Below are 21,062 nucleotides of genomic sequence, written 5' to 3'. Positions count from 1 at the left end.
CTTTTGTGGTCATATGTTTTATAAATTCCATTTAAAATTTTCTATTCTTTAATATACATTTATTTTGTGAATGGATGTTTCATTCAATGACAAAATTTATTGAAATATTTAAAAATGTATTCAAATGTTACAGAAGACTGAAGTGCCAGCTTATCTTTGATTGTTTCCTCCCAGAACATACTTAATATTGGCCACCTTCTGTGCCAGCTGTGTTATTTGATTATCCCATTTAATCTAGACAATAATTTTATGAAGTACTTATTATTTTTTTCATAAGACACTTGCAAAATTGGCCTAGCAAATTGGAGTTGACCCAAGGTCAAAAGGATGTTAAGTGGTGGCACCAGGACTAATAGGAGGCCCCCTGAATGTTGGGCTCATTACATTTGGGCTGAATATTCTCTGCCATTCCTGGTTCCTGGTTTCCTGTCTAGCTTTTGCTCCTGATCTGTGTGCTTGAGGCTGACCCTGGCAACCAGCATTTCCAGGTCTTTCTTGCCCATGGAATCCAATGGGTGCAGCCAAACAAATGAGATCTGAAGGGAGAGGGGAGGAATGTGAATGAAAAAGGTTGCCTGCCATATCAGCAAACAAAGCATGCTGTGCCATCTGGCCACCAGCCACTACCAACCTTAATAAGTGCATTAAGAAGAAACCTATCTGTTGTTGGAGTAGGAAATGGCAACCCACTGCAGTATTCTTACCTGGAAAATCCCATGAAGAGAGGAGCCTGGTGGGCTACAGTCCATGGAGTCCCACAGAGTTGGATATGACTGAGCAAGCATGGCTGAACACAGACTGTGGGATCTTAGGTGCACAAACCCTGGCTCACAGCTGTGAAAGCACCAAGTTCTAACCACTAGACTTTCAGGGATTTCTTATCACATCTTAAGATGTCAGTTACCTGGGTGTAAACTTCGTTGAAGCACTTCATTGTATGTATACTTGAAAACTGCAGGAGACTGCATCATAAATGTTCTCATCACAAAAAAGAAATGAGAATTATGTGATGGGATGGAGGTGCCAGTTAATGCTCTGGTGGGAATCATTTTGCCATATATAACTGTATCCAATCAACATGCTCAACTCACAAGTGTTATGTCAATTATGTCTCAAAAATTTGGAGAAAAAAAATTTATGAAAAAAAGAAAGAAACCTGTGTTACTTCTTTAGAATCCATCAAAAGCCAAGGGGATATGTTCCAGGGCTGCAAGTTGAAGTGCAATGCAGCTGGAGAGGAAGAAGGACTGCTTACTCACTGGTCACCTGCCCAAGGTTGTCTGCTTTGGCTCCAGCAACTGGTGGGAACTAGACTGGCCTTCAGCAGCGCCAGGAGGACTGAGTCCCTGCAGGCTCCCACTTCATCCTCATGAGGTGTTTCGATGAGGAAATCACCAATGATTTCTTCTTTTCCCCTGATCTATTACCACTTCTCACTGTGTCTCTTCAAGACCATTGTGGATGCTGAGTGGACAGGGCTTGAAAGAGACGCTGCTCTTCTCCTACTGGTCTCTTCTGGCCCGGAGGTTACTGCTCGCGGGATCAGAACCAGGGGGCCGGGAGGGCACCGGCTCTCTGAGAACCAAAATTCGCCGCGTGCACCCGGGTGCGCCTTGCCGGCTCCCGGCGTACTGAATCCACGCTGCCGGCTGAAGCTTCTCCCGCGGGGCCACGCCTGCGTGGGGCTCTAGACCCCGAGACAGGGGCCATGCTGAGGTGGCCCGGCTCTGCCCCCGACACTGGAGGACAGGCCGCGGAGAGGCCAATCTTGACTGACCTGGCCAAGAGAGTTCTCGACCTCGGCCCAGCCCCACACACTCAAGGTTAAAAGACACAAACCCTACAGTTTCAAAGGAGGGAGACTCTCGAGTTGAATCCATCTCCCGGCCTTTATGAGGAAAGGAAGAGGGAGGAGATCAGACCAAGAAAAAGATTATGTGCCTCAAAATGCATAACTAACCAAAGAAAAATAGGATTTTCTGACAAATTGGAAGTGTGGTCTGAAAGACTGGTGTCAAAGAGAAGTGTGTTCGGTCTGAGCCAATAGAGCATCAGGTAAGGTGGGAAAACACCCTTAGCACAGGGGTGGAAGGGGAAAGACCCAGAGTATCTTTCGGAACCCTGGGGCCTTCCCAGAAAGCATAATCCATTGACTCTGTCCCCTTTCCCACATCTGTGGTCCTTAGAGATATTTGGGATCCCAGGTCTCACCTGGGGGCCTCCATTCCAACTCCTTTTTTTGGAAGACAAATCCCAAAGGTTTGCATCACTCTGATGTTTGCTTTTCAACTATCAAGGTCTGAAAGCATCTGGACCTCGCTAATAGAAAGAGTAACTGACCAGCTGCAGTTCACAGAGGAGCCTGAAATTTTGTCCTGGGAGAAGAGTTGGGGGAGTGGAGAGCAGATTCTGGGGCATCCTGAGGTCTAACTGCCTGGGTACCCACAGGGACCTCGCACTGGGAGAGGTGAGGAACCCTAAGTCAGGGCCTTTCAATAACCCCAGATGCTTACTTGAGGGATCACTTGGGCTTCCAGAGGCTTCTTCCTTTGAAAATTTGAAGGCCAGCTGTGTCCAAACATGCATTTCTTGAACATGTCACTAGGCGGTAGTAACTATGTGGTTTCCGTAGTGTAGTGGTTATCATGTTTGCCTCACATGTGAAAGGTCCCCGGTTCAAAACCGGGCGGAAACAGCGGCACTTCTTCGCAAACTTTTAGATTTTATTTTAAACAAAACTGGAGGCCCGCCGCAGGGAGTGAGACTTGGCGCTTCAGCTTCACGAACATCAGTCCTCCCAAGGAATATTCAGGGTTCATTTCCTTTAGGACTGACTGGTTTCATCTCTCCTTGACCTGCATACAGGTTTTTCAGGAAGCAGGTAAGGTGGTCTGTTTTTCCCATCTCTTGAAGAATTTTCCACAGTTTGTTGTGACCCACACAGTCAAAGGCTTTAGAGTAGTTCATGAATCAGAATCAGATGTCTTTCTGGAATTCTTTGGCTTCTTCTATGATCCAGTGGATGGAAAATGGAGGAAAAGAATAGAACCAAATTAATTGGAAAAGCATATGGGAAAGGTTAAATAGAGACTACTACAAACAGTGGAAGAAACTTCATTAGTAAAATGAGTTTACAGGGTAGATGATGAGCCTACTGTTTCGTAAATTCCAGGATTCCCGGTGACCTGCTTTCCCCTGAGATCCTGGACATAGGTCCTCCTGTCTGTGTGTGTGTACATGTGCGGTTCAGATCCAGGCTAAGGCAAGGTAGTGTCTATAGCCTGTCTTGCCATTTGCCTTTTTTCTTTTTTTTACTTTGACTTACAGTTGATTTTCAATGTTGTGTTTGTTTCAGGTGTACAACAAAGTGATTCACTTACACACACATATACATCTAGTTTTGCTTCAGATTATTTTTCCTTACAGATTATTACAAAATATTGAGTATAGGTCCCTGGCTATACCTGAGGTGCTTGTTGGTTATCTGTTTTCTGCACAGTAGTAGTGTGTATATGTTAATCCCAAACTTCTAATTTACCCCTCCCCCTTTCCCGTTCAGTAACCATAATGTTGTTTTCTATGTCTGTGGGTTTATTTCCGTTTTGTACACATGTTCCTTTGTATTAGCTTTAGTTTTGTGTTTTAGATTTCTCGTCTAAGCGATGTCATATGATATTTGTCTTTCTCTGCCTGGCTTACTTCACTAGGATGACAATCTCTTGGTCCATGCATGTTGCTGTAATTGGCATTACTTCATCCTTTTTTTTTTTTTTTGGTTGAGTAATATTCTATCCATTTACTTTTAATTCCAGCACCAGCTATGCCCCCTAGCAGTGGTGGGAGAGCAGAATTTGCCACTGGCCCGGAAGCAAAATGCAGCAAGAAGAGGAGTAAATCCCACAGCGCCCAAACCTGCCAGTCAAAGCAAAACCTAGAATAACTGCTTGACTCCCTGTTGAGCAGAACACATCCCCAAAGTTTAAATATTGCCCTTCAAGGAGCCTTGCCTATAGTTACACTAACAAGATAACATGGTCATTGTTGTTGTTGTTTTCTGGTAAAGATATTTCTAATATCAGTGAGGTTTTTCTTACACTAAAGGAGAAGGCGTATTTCAGAAGTTTACAATAAAATGCAAACTAGTCATCATGGTCTAGACCAGCTCCTTTTCATCCACCATCCACTGATTTTTACAGAAACAGTAAATCATTGAACTATAGGCACAGTTTGTTTAATTTTTGCAAACGTAATCAGCACCCAGATCAAAGTGTAGAAAATTTTCCCCATCCTTGAAATGTCACTTGAGCCACTTTGTAGGCAATTCCTACACTAGATCGCTTATTGTGTTACCATTCTGAGGTCTACTGCAAGAGTGTACTGTTGCCTGCTCTTGAAATTCAAATAAAGGAAGCTACATTTTTGGTAACTGACTTTGCTTTCATGCAACATTTTGTTCATTAAACATATTCATAGTGTTATGCACATTTCACTACTTTTGGTAGTAAAATTTGAAGTAATTTTGTCGGGATTTTTTGGTGTTAATTGGTGTTCTTGATGAATATCCCATACCAACTTCTTCTATATTGTGCATTCATAGAAGTACTACAATTCCTGGGTCATGAAGTAGGTACAAGATGAACTTTATTAGAAACTGCCAACAGTCTTCTAGAATGATTTTGAACTGGCTGCTACAGGTGCAAGTGCTCCACGTTTGTCGGCACTTAGTGCACGAATTTTTTAAAAAGCAGTCATGCTGGAGGCTGTGTAATGATATCTCCTTGTAAGTGTGACGTTTATTTCCCGAATGAGTAAATATGTCAAAAGTATTTTCTTATAGCTTCTGGTCATTAAAATATTACCTTTGTGATCCCCAGCTTAGGCTTCACAGGAAAAGGGAACCAGGTGCTGTGGTCCGTCGCTGAGGTGTAGATGGATTTTCCTAAGTGTCTCTCAGAGACAGAGGCCCAGGCTCAGGGTATTCCCAGTGTCGACAGGTTTAGCTCCAGTGACTGGCCTGGCAATAGTGGACATGCCCAGCCTCCCGGGCTTTTACCATCTCCACCCACTTTCAGTTGAGCAAGTGCAGAACATGTTTTTAAAATATTCTCTTTCAACCTATTCATTTCACATTCATTTCCCTGAGTACTTTGAACAGCCAATTCATCTCACTATCATAAAGGGAAAACTGTTATCAGCAGCATAAGCAGATGGTTCATGTAAAAATCAGTGTCAGAATATCAATACGATGGTGATCCAGGGAAATGCCCTGACTCTCCAGCTGCTGTTGTTTGGAATCCCCGTGGTCTCTACCAGGCAGTGGGCACGGTTTCTCTTTTCCCTTGGAAGCTCGCTCAGAAGACCTGTTAGGACAAATGTTATGTCCACTGTAGGGCAAGAGGTGAGCGAGGGAGCGGGGCTGGTGGGCGGGGGCCAGGGGTGTGGACCAAGCCTGCAGAGGTAGCGGTAGATGAGGCAGCAACTGTGGCTGTGCCTGTGTGTGGTTCAGGAAGAGCTGATGAAAGGCGGTGAGTCCAGTAGGTGAGAGTGCGTGCTCTGCCTGTGTGGGGAGGGGCAGGAGGATTGGGAGATCTTTGCTGGAATTAGGGTGGGAGAGGGGAGCAGGGCGACCCTGAGTGAAAGATGGTGGCCCGACGGGTCCATGCTTATAGTTAGCTGGCAGCAGAGATACCGTGATCTTGAAGGTGCTTTCTCCAATGGAACGTCTTGTCCGTTGCCTTCACGGCGTTCTGACCTCTGTGATTTCCCTACTAGGGTGAAATCGACTTCAGAATTTCTGCTTGATAATCCCTATATAGTAAAATGTCTATATTCATTCAGGTGAACTGAGGAAAGGACAAACTCAATAGTTTAAAGTAGCAGGGGACGGATAGGCGTTACCTGGGAAACGTGCCAAAGGGCTTCATCCATGTATCAAAGTGTATCTTTCATACCTGGTTGATAAAAAAATTTGTACCTCTTGATTTTGGTGATTATTTCACATCAAATAGCTGTTCATTCATGATTTGTGCATCTTGTTCTGTGAATACACCTTAATAATTTTTATCTCGGATAGAATGGGCGGTCACATGTTGCAGAACCCAGTGCAGACCATTACCGTGTTGAAGAAAAAGAAGTCAGACGCCACGTGAAACACGGAGGCCATGCCGTGACTCGGATTCGAACCGAGGTTGCTGCGGCCACAACGCAGAGTACTAACCACTATACGATCACGGCGTGCCACATACCACGCCATGAATGAGAACGGTCTTTAATGTCTGTCCTTTGACGTAAAATGATTTCGATCCTTGCGCTGCTTTATTCTTGGGAACTGCAGCTATTCGTTTTCTCTCTTTCATGCTCGCTCATCGGTTTCCCCGCTCTGTCTCTCAATTCTGATATATTGTGACAAAAGGAAACAAAATCAAACCAAACACCAATTCTCATCTCCCCAGATGCGGCACGTTCCTTCTGGGAAGTCTGGCTGTCCTCGTCCCCACCTCGCCGGCTTCTTTTCCAGCTCTTCGCAGTCGTCCCTTTGGATCCACCGGTTAGCTGGTTCCGGCTCCCGCCCCACCGACCGCGGCCGAGCCGAGGGAGGGCAACACCAGCGGTGCGGACGGCCGGGTGAAGGCGGAGCAAAGAACCGAAAGAAGCAGTACGGAGCCCACCCGGCGTCCCGCCTCCCTCTGGCCCCCTCGGCTCCGGCCCGGGGCGTCTCTGGCGCGTTTCTGCCCTCGGAAATGTGTGTGGCTCCACCGGTCGTGGAAGCGGGTAATTACCCATCCACGGGGATGAGAAGTACCTTACTCGAGCGTGTCTCTGTGGCGCCATCTATTAGTGCGTTGGGCTGTTCACGGAAAGGTTGGTTGTTCTAAACACACCTTAGGAACGCCTTCCTTGAAACACTCAAAAGCTGTGTGGTTCTTTCTACGCTGCGCAACCTTTCTGGGAAAGGCAAAAGGGCTCCTCTACTGCTTCCCTCCTGTCCGGCGTCATGGTGCACAGGAGGTTTGCCAGGTCCCTGGGAGTCCAGAATTTCCTGAAGCAGTGAAACCAGTAACCATATTTCTTTACGTTTCTCCTTTACTGAGCATGTAACAAATCCACTGTTCTGTGTTTTAATCCGTTACATATTTCTATAGGGATTTACATTTTAAATCTTTTATTTTCCCCATACAGATACCATTTCTCTTTTCCTTCCTCCCTGTGCATACATGCAGATTTCCATCTGGTGGTGTTCTTCCTGGAGGATTCCTTTAGCATTCCTTGTATACTTAGGGTCTTGTATATATAGGGTCTGCTGCTGATGAAGTCTTTCAGCATTTGTATGTCTGTAATGGTCATTATTCACCTTCATATTGAAGGACTTTAAAGGTGGGTAGTGATAGAATTCCACCTTGACTATTTTGGCTTCTGTCCTTTGAAGAGGCTGCTCCACTGTATTATAACTTCCATGCATCTCTCTCCTCCTTTAGTCTTTATTAAATTTTTTACAATATGGCTTCTGTTTCATGGTTTTATTTTGTTTTTGTTTTTTGCCATGAGGCCTGTTGGGTCTTAGCTCTCCAACCAGGGATCCAACTCACACCAAGAAGGCAAAGTCTTAACCACTGGACCACCCGGGAAGTCCCTCACTTCTATGCTTCTGATAAAATCTGACATGTGTACTTTTGTTTCTATATGTATCCGGTCTTTTTCCTCTGGTCCCTCGGGGACTATATGCTTTTTCAATGGCTTTGAGCACTTTAATTACCATGCGACTAGATGTGTGTTTTCTGTGCTGTTGTGCTCATTCATTTTGTTCATTTGGCTCCTTGGATCGGTGGGTTTATCATCTTTACTATGATTGAAATTATCTGACATTGTTCCTCCAAAAACTGTTTCTCATCCCTGGGTATTTTCAGGAGCATCAGTCACCCATGTATCAGGTCTTTCAGTGATGTGCTACCATTCAATGGGCAGTGCTAAAGAACGTTCGAAGTACTGGACAATTGTGCTCACTTCCCATGCTAGTAAGGTTATGCTCAAAATCCTTCAAGCTAGGTAGGCTTCAGCATTCAACTTGAATCAAGAAATTCCAGATGTACAAGCTGGGTTTAGAAAAGGCAGAGGAAGCAGAGATCGAATTGCAAACATTTGCTGGATCATAGACAAAGCAAGGGAATTCCAGAAAAAACATTTACTTCTGTTTCTTTCACTACACTAAAGCCTTTGACTGTGTGGATCATAACAAACTGTGGAACACTCTAAAAGAGATGGGAATACCAGACCATCTTACTTGTCTCCTGAGAAGCCTGTATGTGGGTCAAGAAGCAACAGTTAGAACCTTATACGGATCAACTGACTGGTTCAAAATTGAGAAAGGAGTACAACTAGGCTGTTTACTGTCTCCCTGTTTACTTAACTTGAATGCAGAACACATCAGGGGAAATGCCAGGCTGGATGAGTTACAAGCTGGAATCAAGATTGCTGGGAAAAAATGTCAGCAACCTCAGGCATGCAGATGACACCACCCTAGTGGCTGAAAGCAAAGAGGAACTAAAGAGCCTCTTGATGAGAGTGAAAGAGGAGAGTGCAAAAGCCAGCTTATAACTCAATATTAAACAAAAACTAAGATCATGGCATCCAGCCCCATCACTTCATGGCAAATAGAAGGGGGAAATGTGGAAGCAGTGACAAATTTTCTGTTCTTGGGCTCTAAAACCACTGCGGATGGTGACTGCAGCCATGAAATTCGAAGACACTGGCTTCTTGGAAGGAAAGCGATGACAAACCTAGACAGTGTATTAAAAAGCAAAGACATCACTTTGCCCACAAAGGTCCATATAGTCAAAGCTGTGATCTTTCTTGTCGTCATGTACCAATGTGAGAGTCGGACGATAAAGAAGGCAGAATGTTGAAGAACTGATGCTTTGGAACTGTGGTGCTAGAGAAGACTCTTGAAAGTCCCTTGGATGCCGAGGAGACCAAACCAGTCAATCCTAAAGGAAATCAACCCTGAATACTCATTGGAAGGATGATGCTGAAACTCCAATACTTTGGCCACCTGATGAGAAGAGCAGACTGCTTGGAGAAGTCCCTGATGCTGGGAAAGTTTGAAGGCAGAAGGAGAAAAGGGCAACAGAGGATGAGATGGTTGGATGGCATCACCGATTCAACGAACACGAACTTGGGCAAACTCTGAGAGATATTGAGGGACAGGGAGGCCTGTAGTGCTGCAGTCAGTGGAGTCACAAAGAGTCAAACACAGGTTAGCAACTGAAAAACAATGACTCTTCAATGACACTGTGTTCATTAAAAGCATTTTATTTTGACAGTGAGTTTCCATTTGGATACTGTGAACAGCTTTTCATTGCTTTGTGCTCCATAATCTTGTTTATGTTGTTTTCTGCCATGTCTAATCTGCTCTTCAATCTGGTGAATTTATTGCATTGGATGTTATAGTTTTCAGCTCTAAAGTTTGATTTTTTTGCCATTTTTGTATGTTCTGTGTTTCTAATTAACATTTTGGACACATGTATACCGTCATGATAACTGTTAAAGTCTTCTCTGCAGACTTTTACATTGTGTCCCTTCTGGCTCAGTTTCATTGACTGATTCATTCATTCATTTGTCTCCTCCTTACCTGTCATTTTCCTGCCTCTTTGCATGACTGGCATCCTTTGATTGGAGGCCAAGCATTGTCAGAGTTTCCCATTTGGGGGCACTGGCTGTTTTGGTATTCCTATAAATCTTCTTGAGTTTTATCCGGGGTACATTTGAGTGATTTGTAAATGGTTTGATCCCTTTGGATTTTCCTTTTGTGATTTTTTTAGGTAGGTCAGTCTAGAGCTGCTTATTCCCAATACTGTAACAAGAGTTTTCTGAATGTTCTTCCCAATGGCCCAGGAGTTAGGAGGAGTCCATTCTGTCTGGGGGGATCGAATACAATTGCTTGTCCTGTGTGAGCACCAGGCATTGCACCAGGGTCTTTTAAAAACATTCTTTCCTTGGCCTCAGGCACTTTCTTCATAACAATACCCCTTCATGACTCTGCTGAGTACTTGAGGGAGACCCTTTCATATCCCAGCATTCTCTCTCTCTCCCACTCTCTCTCATCACTGGACCTTTCTTCATGTTTCTTTCTTTTATTATTAACTTTTGTTGAAGTATAGCTGATTTACGATGATGTGACAATAGCAAAGTGAGTCAGCTATACATATACATATATCCCCTCTTTTTTGGATTTCCTTTTCATTTAGGTAACCACAGAGCATCCAATATTTCCCTATGCCATAGAGTAGGTTCCCATTTGTTATTTACTGTATACATAGCATCAATAGCGGATATAGGTAAATCCTAACTTCCCAGTTCCTCCGACTCCCCTTTCCCCCTTGATGTCCATACCTTTGTTCTCTATATCTGTGTCTCTACTTCTGCTTTGCAAATAAGAATCACTGGATCTTTGTCCTGTGAACTCTAGCTGCCTTGCTCTCCACCAACACTCAGCTTCTTGAGTCCAGTGGATTGACCTCAAATCTTCCTCTTGGTGCCCAGCAGGAAGCTGGGCCCATGGCAAGACTCATCTTGTTTGTTTGTCACCTTTCAGGGCTTGCTATCCTTTGCTACCTGATTTCCAGTGTCTTAGAAGCTAGTATTTCATGTTTTTTTTTTTTTTTTTTTTTTGTCTTTTTGTCTTTTTGTTCCTTTGGGAGTGGGACAAAGGGAGAGAGTGAGATTTAGGAAGGAGGGTTAATCTGACTTCTGTCACTGTACCTTTGCTAGAAACTGAAGGCATCTCTTTATGTTCTTAGTTTTCCCTAAATAGATGTGCTAATTTATATTCCAATGTATTTTTCTGACTCAAGGAAAGAGTCTTTTTCTTCATGGTCTTGCCATCCCAAGAAATTGTCAGTACACAGGTCTGTTACTCTAACAAGGGAATTTGTGCCCTACTGACTCAACTTAGTGGGAAGTACAATGAAAAGACAATGTGTACATTTCCAGAGATTGCACATATTCAGCAGCCAAACTTCCAAGCTGATTGGAAAGTATTCTAAGAATTGTAACTGTTTTCATTGGTGACCAAGTCATTGAGTCCAGACAAGACCAGCCAGAATGACTCTGGAGAGCCTTTTGCAGAGCAGCTTAGGGATTACAGGAGTTAAAAAAAAAAAAAAAAAAAAGCCCACTGGTCCCAGACATTTATCCTCTTCTCTTCCCCTATGATTTGCATTTTTGCTTTGGTTGGATGCACACAATCTAATGTGGGGTCTCCCTCCAATATACGGGTACATTTGCAAGCCCGAGACTCTCTCCATATGATATCTCGACAGTACATGGCTACATCCAGAAAAGTTATCTCATTTGAGACAAATTGTTGCAAGCTACAGAATCCTGCACCGATAATACATCGTGTGCAAACTTGGATCCTTAGAGTTATTGGTTCACCTTCCACTGATTCCTCAGTTGAAGTCAGGAGGAAACAAGAGCTCTCTCAATTTTCTGTACTCAGTCGAGGATGTCTCTGGGTTCTAGGACATTTCTCTCTGCCCCCCTCTCACCGTCTTGGAGTCTGTGCCCTTCTGTCTCTCTCTGTCCCTTATACTCTAGGCCTCTGTGGATCTTACCCACATTCTGTCCTCCTCATCAGTTTTCTGGAACTGTGCATTAGTAGTCCTTCAGTCAGCAAGCACTTACTAGGTGCTCATCAGGCACCAGGCCCTTCTCCAGGAAAACTGCTGTATCAGGAGCAAAGTCAAGATCCCACTCCTTGGTGCATTCACACCACACCAGGAGGCACCAAAAATAAGAATCTCACACACACACACACACACACAAATAAAAATCACAGCAGGAGAACAACCTGTCATGTTCTCAGGTTCATCTGCCTGCCAGTCTCTAAGGACCCCAGCAGTGAGTAAAAAAAGGATTACATAGCACATGGAAAAATGGTGACTTGAGATCTAGAAGGGAGGTAACTAAGAATCAGGAATTTAAGAAAAATAAACAAGTGCTTCCAGTAAACAGGTCCTTACTTCTCAGCTTAGGGAGTCCATGTGTTGTACTCTTCTTCAAGTGACGCTATGGCTACATTCAGGAACATCTCCTAAGGGTTCCCACACATTCTCCTAAGCTGTTAACCTATAGCCCCTCTATATATAATCTATAAAAATGTAGGCAGCATTATATTTAAACAGTGTTTTGTTATTTCTACCTCAAATAGAAATTCTCCAGGCAAAGATTACACATTAATTCAACCAATTTAATATCAGTCAAAGAACTTAATGATAGATCTTAAAATCATAAATTGACCTGAATCATGGCAGATAAATGCTACTTAGAAGCACATATTAGATGATAGCTAAAAACATTGACCCCAAATTGAAAGGGGAATAATTAAATCACTATGATTTTGAGACTCAAAAGACTTAATCCTGATTTAAAAGATATTATATGGTATATTTAATTTACTGGGATACATAATTTTAAACTTTATAAATAATAATAAATGTGAAAGTCACCATGAAGGAGCTTTTAGACCCAAATTATTAAAGCAGTGTGGTGCATACCAGGAGTCATCTCTGGGAGCATGACAGGACAAATATTTTCTATGGAATTACACATCAATTATTAGAATTTTCAGGAGTGTAAAAGTATTCAAGATTCATCCTTATTATCAACTTGAATTTTATTCTTGTTTGTAGCATGGAGAGCACTGATTCATCTAAAGCTAAAACTTTTTTATATTACTGAGTTCAGTTCAGTTCAGTTCAGTCGCTCAGTCGTGTCTGACTCTTTGCAACCCCATGAATCGCAGCATGCCAGGCCTCCCTGTCCATCACCAACTCCCGGAGTTCACCTAGACTCACGTCCATCGAGTCAGTGATGCCATCCAGCCATCTCATCGTCTGTCGTCCCCTTCTCCTCCTGCCCCCAATCCCTCCCAGCATCAGAGTCTTTTCCAATGAGTCAACTCTTCGAATGAGGTGGCCAAAGTACTGGAGTTTCAGCGTTAGCATCATTCCTTCCAAAGAAATCCCAGGGCTGATCTCCTTTAGAACGGACTGGTTGGATCTCCTTGCAGTCCAAGGGACTCTCTGAGTATAACAAACTGGTTTGTCAAATAGGTTCTGAGCCAAGAGGCAGAACCGACTTGAAGACAGAGTTTGGGGGTAAAAGCAAAGTACATTAGCATAGCTTAAGACAAACATTTCCATAAGAAAAAGGCATTGCTTAACTTCAGGTGAAACCAAGTGTCATTTGGCAACACAGTATTTTAAGAGAAACCTCCTTTTAAATTTGTATAGAGAAGGAAAAAATATCGCTAGTTTGTTTCCTCCTGCCGCTTAAGAGAGAGAAAAATGTCTGACACTTGCAGGCTATTTCCTCCGTTTGGAGACCCCTGGCCTTCCTGCCTGTTACCCTCTCAAAACGTCCTGATCTAAACCCATTTTCAAGTCCGCCTCTTTGGGGACTCAGACCTCCAGACGCACTCGGAATCCACCGGGAATCAGCCGGAGCCCCGCGGCCCTGGGGGCCGGTTCGCACCCTGGGTTCGCCTTCCTGGGGTTTGAGCCCCTGAACCTCAGACGGGAAGGAAATGCAGTGACCGCCGCCCTAAGAAAAGGAGAAAAGCCACTGCTGGAAAAAACGGCACATGCGTCCCTAAACTTGAGAAGCTTTATTTCTAAGGAAACCAGAGACAGACAAACACACAGACAACATTGCATTAAAGTCTTTCAGCGAAAACAAATTCTGCCTGCTGTGAGGTGAACAAGAAAACTCTTCAAGACACCTGCTTTCTGAGAAAACCGCCTTTACCTCTCTGTTAAAATTCACTCTCCATGAAATGTTGAACTGGAAAATTATAAAAGGCAAACAAAAGACGTTTCAGACATTGTAAAACGTAAAGCAAAGCTGTCCTTCAAGAATAATCCCAAGTTTGATGAGAAAGGAATGAAGACTGTCAGATCTGCGTGGACCGCGCCTGGCACCTCCGCGGCTTTATGCGGGGTCAGGTCGGCAAACGAATTCAACAAATGACCTGAGCCTCAGCCTTTGCTGCACTTCCTGCTAAACGTGAAAATGTGATGCAAGTCTTGCATTACCTCAGTGGTTCCTGAGGAACCCCTGCCCGCAGCCCCGCCCAGTGCCGGATGGCACCATAGAAGTGCTGTGATGGGGCTGTGAGAGAGCGCGGGTCAGGCGCATCGGAGCAGAGGGGAGGGCAGGTCAGAGGAGAGGGCATGTCATTCGTTTCACGAGTGGAATTTAAAGCATCGAGCTCGCTGCCCGCTGGCGCCATGAAGAGGGACTGTAAAGCGCGCATTCGCAACCTGGAAGGGCTGCGTCCACCTTGCAGGACGTCCGGCCGCCTGGAAATCAGACTCACCTAACTCCTCTGGCTGCTAGGGCTCCTGAAAACTGAGGACTCAGGGGGGCGACCTCTGCCCTTGGGCGCAAGCTGGCACACAGGGACCTCGCTCCTGAAGAGAAATGGAACCCTAAATCAGCCTCTTTCAGGAACTGCAGATCCTTACTTGACGGTTTGCCTGGGTTTCCAGAGTCCTCTTCCTTTGAAAATCTGAAGGGCAGGTGTGTTCAAATATGCAATTCTTGTGTATGTCTCTAGGCATGATTGATCGCGTGGTTTCCGTAGTGTAGTGGTTATCACGTTCGCCTAACACGCGAAAGGTCCCCGGTTCGAAACCGGGCGGAAACAACTCCGCTTTCCCGCAAGGTTTTAGATTCATATTTTAAATACAAAATGAAGGCCTGCCGCGTGGAGTGAGACTTGGAACTTCAGCTTCACCGTCAGTCCTTCCAGTGAATATTCAGTGTTGATTTCCTTTCCTGACTGGTTTGAACTTTCCTTGACCTGCATACAGGTTTTTCAGGAGGCAGGTAAGGTGGTCTGGTATTCCCATCTCTTGAAGAATTTCCCACAATTTGTTGTGATCCAAACAAAGGCTTTAGCGGAGTCAGTGAAGCAGAAATAGATGTCTTCCTGGAATTCTCTTGCTTTTTCTATGATTCAATGAATGAAAAACGGAGGAAAAGCATAGAACAAAATTATTTGGGAAAATATATGGGAAAAGTTAAATAGAGACTACTACTAACAGTGGAAGAAACTTCATTGGTAAAAGGAGTTTACAGGATGATGATGATGAGCCTACTCTTTCATGAATTCTAGGATTCCCAGTCAACCTGTTTTCCTGCAGAGATCCTCTCTGAGGATCAGGTACTATCTGGTCGTACGTCCTTCTGTGTGTGTGTATACAAGACACAGTGGAGTAGGGTAGTAGTGGAGCTTGGGAGAGGATGCCCAGACTGGAAGCAATCATACATCATTTACATTCTAAAAGCGTGAAACAAGTCCCTGGGTGGGCTCGAACCACCAGCCTTTCGGTTAACAGCCGAGAGTGCTAACCGATTGTGCCACACAGACCTGAGACAAGTTATTCCTCCCTCCCACCGAAAGCAAGCATACTTAGGGACCTAGGCAGAGCCACCTGTGTTTCGCAGCATGCAGTTTCCGCCTAAAATTGTGTCCCTAGCACGGCGTTTCTCCAGACAACTGGAGAGATGGAGTCCACTCAGCCTGTTCGTTCCCGTCGGGAAGCCGAGATGTTCCTAGGGCAGAAGGTCACCTGAGCGCCCCCGCCGCGCATTGCGCCCAAGAGACGCCCCGAGCTTGAGCCGAGGGGCCCCCGAAGGAAGCTGCTGGCTCTTGGTGTTTGCTATCCCTTCATCCGACCATTTGTGCTTCTGGGCAGCGGTTTAGTGCGTGTGGTCCGTGTGGCTGCAGCTGGCAAGAGATCAGTTTGTCGTGATCCACACAGTTAAAGGCTTTACCTGTCTTTGGACTTAGGGAAAAGAAAGGTGTGAGGCCGGCGAAAACATCCGAGGAAGGAGAGAACAGAGAATGAGCGAGAAGAGAAAGGGACTGGAAGGGAGAGGGGCGAGCTGGTACCGCGGTGGGAGCCGTGGCTGGGTTGGGGCATCACAGCGCCTCACTCAGGAGCCGTGCCCACCCTTTACTGAGGTGTCCAGGAATCCGGTTCAGCCCAAATTGCAAAGCTGCTGGCCTGGCATTTGTTCTGGCATTTTCCTTTGCCGGTTCCATGAGGAAGGGCAAGGTGGGCAGTGTGGGTTTATAAGTGAATGCAAGACCTATGGGCTACCTTGGGGATGACTGGTGGGCAAGGAAACACACAAATTCACTTTCCCGTTTGCAGGCTGGTCTTCAGGGTCTGGGTGGGAAACTAGAAAATCTGAGTGCCAAAATCAATATTTATTTAGAGATAAGGAGATCCATAGCCAAGCAGTCAGTGAAAGTGGTTATGTTGGTGGGGGAGTGGGAGTGGGAACCTGACTGGGGCCAATGGAGTACTCTTTGGGGTATATGTAACTCGGTATCATTCACATGTGTGTGTGTGTGTGTGTGTGTGTATACAAACATATATACATAGTAAGGAGCATTGCTTATATTTTAACTTTAAATTTTTACATAGTCATAAATAAATATATATCTTATCTAAAATTCTGGGTTTTGTGTCATGTGTAAGAAGGTTTTCCACTTAAAACCTTAATTTTTTTTATTGGCGATTTTTGAAGCAAGGAATTGGACTACTGTTCTTTTGATGAGCTGAGCAGATGAACTGGTAAACTGGCAGATCCCACTAGCCCAGGAGGCTACCACTGCCACTGTAAGGTATCAGGAACTTAAAGCCACACCCAGACTTTATGCAGTGCAGTGCCAAAATGCAAGACCTTACACTCAGTGGTGACATGCCAAGTTCCATGTGCTGAGGCACTGTCTACAAGTTTTACATGGGTGTACTCACTTTATTCTTTCAACAGGCTTCTATCATATCATCATCCTCATTTCACATATGAGAAACCTCAGATATGGAAGGTTAAGTAACTTGTCTAGTCACTCAATCAGTGAGTGGGAATCTGAAACCAGCAATTTGAACTGGAGCCCGCCTGGCTCCACAGGATATGGTGCCCATCAAAGAGGAACACAAATGGTAAAAATGTTTGGCAAGAAATTTAAGACTGTATATTTCTTTCACAAAACACCAAGGAGGAGTCACGTAACATGAATAAAATTGTCTGCAATATTCTCATGAACCACTTGCCTCCCAAACACCTTTCTTATTCCAAGAGCTGCTCCCCTTGAATCCCCAACTTAAATACAACTTCCGCAAGAACTAGATTTTTCCTCCCTTTTATCCTTTCCTCTCACCTTTCTAATACCTCTTCCATAGCTCTTCTGTTCTTTCACTTCTAGGTCATTCATTTTTTTAATTACAAATATTAAATATATCTAAAGAAGGAAATAAGCAGTCATCCATAGTCCCACCCCCTGGAAGGGACTCCTGTTATCATCTTTGCATGTTTTCCTTCAAATCTGTTTTTAAATTATTCTAAGTTGTAGCAAAAGGTGCGTGAGTTCATGCTAAGTCATTTCAGTCCCGTCTGACTCTTTTGGACCCCAATGACTGTAGCCTGCCAGGCTCCTCTGACCTTGAGAGGATTCCAGGCCAGAATATGGAGTGGGCAGCTACGCCCTCCTCCAGGGAATCTTCCTGAACCAGGGATAGACCCCACATCTCTTGTGTCTCTTGCAATGGCAGGTGGGTTCTTTACCATTAGTATCACCTGGGAAGCCCCTAAAGTATATAGGTTTATTTTTAAAATTTCAAAAAATGCACAAAATACAAATAAGTAAAATTTTGAAACATCTTAAATTCAAAAGTAACATCTGTTAATGTAGGTAAATGCTGATGGAGTCATTTAGGTATATCAACAGAGAGAAGAATATATATAAATATGCTTTTATATGATTGAGCTCTTATAGGTTCTATTTCTATTTTCAAGTATTTCAATTTAATAGTGCATAAATTTAATGAAAAGTTACAAAAATGAAGAAACTGTTGAACTTTCAATCAAATTGTTTACCTTAAGAGATACACATTTCTAAAAGAACCCTCTAATGCTAATAATAATGATTACAATTGAATTAAGTTATTAAAATTTGGAATGATTCTTCTCATTACTTTTTAAAAATCAAATTTCCTAAGAATTAATTTAAAAAAATACAATCTATCCATTTCAAGTTTGATGACTTTTGACAACTGAACATGCCCATGGAACCACTACCATGTTCAAGAACATCTCCAGCACTCCAAAATATCCTCTTGAGCCCCTTTGCCGACAATCACCCTGCCACACCCTGTCACCCTGTCACCCTGTCCCAGGTGCTCAAGGATCTAGTTCTTTTCACTAGGGATTAGGTTGCCTCATCTAGTAATTTGCATAAGTGGATCCACAGAGTATATACTCTTTTCATCACTCAGGGTGATGTTTTAATCCATATTGTTGCCATGTATCAGGAATTTGTTTCATTTTATTGCAGAGTAGTATTCCTTTGAGTGAATATATCACCATTATATCTATTCACTTCGTGACGGACATTTGAATGGTTTTCAATTTGGAAACCATTATGAACAAAGCTGATATTAGCAAGTTCCTTTTGCAGGCATATGATTTATAAATTCCATTTAAAACTTTTTATAAATTCTCAAATTTATTTTGTGAATGTGAATTCATTCACGAAATATGAATAAATTCATAAAACAAAATTTATTGAAATGTTTAAAACTGTATTCAAATGTTACAAAAGACTGAAGTACCAGCTTCTCCTCGATTGTTTCCTACCAGAACATCCTTAAGATTAGCCACATGCTCTACCAGCTGTATTATTTGACTATCTCACTTAATCTACACAACAGCTTTATGAAGTACTTATTATTTCTTTAATATGACACTTGCAAAATTGGCCTAGCAAATTGGAGTTGACCCAAGGTCAAAGGGAAAGTAAGTGGTGGCATCAGGACTAAAAGGAGGTCCCCCAGATGTTGGGCTCATTACACTTGGGCTAAATATTCTCTGCCCTTCCTGGTTTGCTGTCTACCTTTCGCCCCTGATCTGTGTGCTTGAGGCTGACCCTGGCAACCAGCATTTCCAGGTCTTTTGCTCATGGACTCCAGTGGGTACAGCCAAACAAATGAGATCAGAAGGGAGAGGGGAGGAATGTGAATGAAAAAGTTTGCCTGCCATATCAGCAAACAAAGCATGCTGTGCCATCTAGCCACCAGCCACTACCGACCTTAATAAGTGCATTAAGAAGAAACCTATCTGTTGTTGGAGTAGGAAATGCAAGCCACTGCAGTATTCTTACCTGGAAAATCCCATGAAGAGAGGAGTGTGGTGGGCTACAGTTCATGGCGTCCCACAGAGTTTGATATGACTGAGCATGCATGACTGAACACAGACTGTGGGATCTTAGGTCCACAAACCCTGGCCCACAGCTGTGAAAGTACCAAGTTCCAACCACTAGACTGCCAGGGATTTCTTATCACATCTTAAGATGTCAGTTACCTGGGTGTAAACTTTGTCAAAACACTTCATTATATGTGTATTTGAAAAATGCAAGAGACTGGATCATAAATATTCTCATCACAAAAAAGAAATGAGAATTATGTGATGGGATGGAGCTAGTTAATGCTCTGGTGGGAATCATTTTGCCATATATAACTGTATCCAATCAACATGCTGCACACCCTAAACTCACACAGTGTTATATGTCAATTATATCTCTATAAACCTGGAGAAAAAATTTATAAAAAAAGAAAGAAACCTATGTCTTGTATCTTTGGAACCCATCAAAAGCCTAGGGAGACACATTCCAGTGCCTCAAGTTCAAGTGCTACCCAGCTGGGGAAGAAGAAGGCCTGCTTACTCACTGGCCGTCTAGCCAAGGATGTCTACTTTGGCTCCAGCTGCTGAGGACAACTCCACCCACCTTCACCGGTGCCAGGAGGGCCTGGTCCCTGCCTATATTCACTTCATCCTCAGGAGTGGTTTAGATGAGGAAATTGCCGAGGATTTCTTCTTTTCCCCTAGTCTATTCCCACTCTTTCACTGTGTGTCTTCAAGACCACTGTTGGATGCAGAAAGGACTTAAAGGAGACGCTGCCCTTGTCCTACTGGTCTCTTCTTGCCTGGACGTTACTGCCCTGGGGTTCAGAACCAGAGCGGCTGGGAGGCCACCGGCTGCCTGAGAACCTCTGTCGCCAGGTGCATCCAAGTGCATTGTGCACCTGTGCCTCTCCAGCTCCCTGCAATTTGAATCTGCTGCCCCCGAGTTTCTCAGGTGGCAAGAGAAGAGTAAAGCAGTCCTCTTTGACCTGCAGTTATCTCCAGGGCTGGGAGGATCTGTGAGTTTATCAGCTCATCTGATCAGATCAACAAAAGAGCAATAATGGTCCAACTTCTTCCTTCCGAAATACTGAACTTCTTAAAAAAAAAATCATGGTTTGACAGTGGAAAACACTCCCCTGCACATGACAATAGACCCAGAATTTTTAAAGAGTGATACTTATGACTACACACAAATTTAAATCCAAATACAAGCAATGAACTTTTGAAAATATCCTGTATGTAATACAATGTTACACACGCCCCCAGACAGTAGTTCCCTGATCCCTATCCATGTTTCTTTTTTCCAGGGATAACCAGTTTCACTGACTGTTTGGCTGTATATCTCCTTATCTCTAAGCAAATATTGACGCTCGGATTTTCCGGAGCCCGACGCTGCAGACCGGCCTGCAAAGCTGAAAGTGGAGTGTCTGTGTAGTTCCCTGACCGCCAGTCATCTCCAAGGCAGCGGCCACCTGCAGATCTACATAACCCACCTCACCACTCCACACGGAACCCGCAAAGGGAACTTTGTCAGAACAAATGCCAGGCCAGCAGCTTTGCGATTTGGGGTAAATCGGGTCTCTGGACACCTCAGTAAAGGGTGGGAGCTGCTCGCCGTGAAGCGCTGTGGTCGCCCCAACCCAGCGACGGCCCCGCCGCAGTACCTGCCCGCTCCTCTCTCTTCCAGTCCCTTTCTGCTTCCGGCTCATCCTCTGTTCTCTCCTGATCTTGGCCTTTCCTCGGATGTTTTCGCTAGCCTCATACCTTTCCTTATAACCGCTGAAAGTTTCAAAGTATAAAGATCAGAG

The 21,062-nt window shown here is 44.0% G+C and overlaps 4 non-coding genes across 4 annotated transcripts; 3 read left to right on the top strand and 1 right to left on the bottom strand.

Annotated features, from left to right (window-relative positions):
* Nucleotides 1-2,622: 2,622 nt before the first annotated feature.
* Nucleotides 2,623-2,695, top strand: TRNAV-CAC. Its single transcript has one exon. It is a non-coding gene; the product is annotated as a tRNA-Val (tRNA).
* Nucleotides 2,696-5,665: 2,970 nt separating this feature from the next.
* Nucleotides 5,666-5,828, top strand: LOC113888505. The gene has a single exon (XR_003510001.1). It is a non-coding gene; the product is annotated as a U1 spliceosomal RNA (small nuclear RNA).
* A 334-nt stretch (nt 5,829-6,162) lies between these two features.
* Nucleotides 6,163-6,234, bottom strand: TRNAH-GUG. Its single transcript has one exon. It is a non-coding gene; the product is annotated as a tRNA-His (tRNA).
* An 8,397-nt stretch (nt 6,235-14,631) lies between these two features.
* TRNAV-AAC lies at nt 14,632-14,704 on the top strand. The gene has a single exon. It is a non-coding gene; the product is annotated as a tRNA-Val (tRNA).
* The last annotated feature ends 6,358 nt before the right edge of the window (nt 14,705-21,062 follow it).

Source organism: Bos indicus x Bos taurus, unplaced genomic scaffold (genome assembly GCF_003369695.1).
Source record: "Bos indicus x Bos taurus breed Angus x Brahman F1 hybrid unplaced genomic scaffold, Bos_hybrid_MaternalHap_v2.0 SuperScaffold_100333, whole genome shotgun sequence".
Lineage (NCBI taxonomy): Eukaryota > Metazoa > Chordata > Mammalia > Artiodactyla > Bovidae > Bos > Bos indicus x Bos taurus.
Note: the sequence above shows the minus strand (reverse complement) of the source record. Positions and strands in the feature narration are given on the sequence as shown.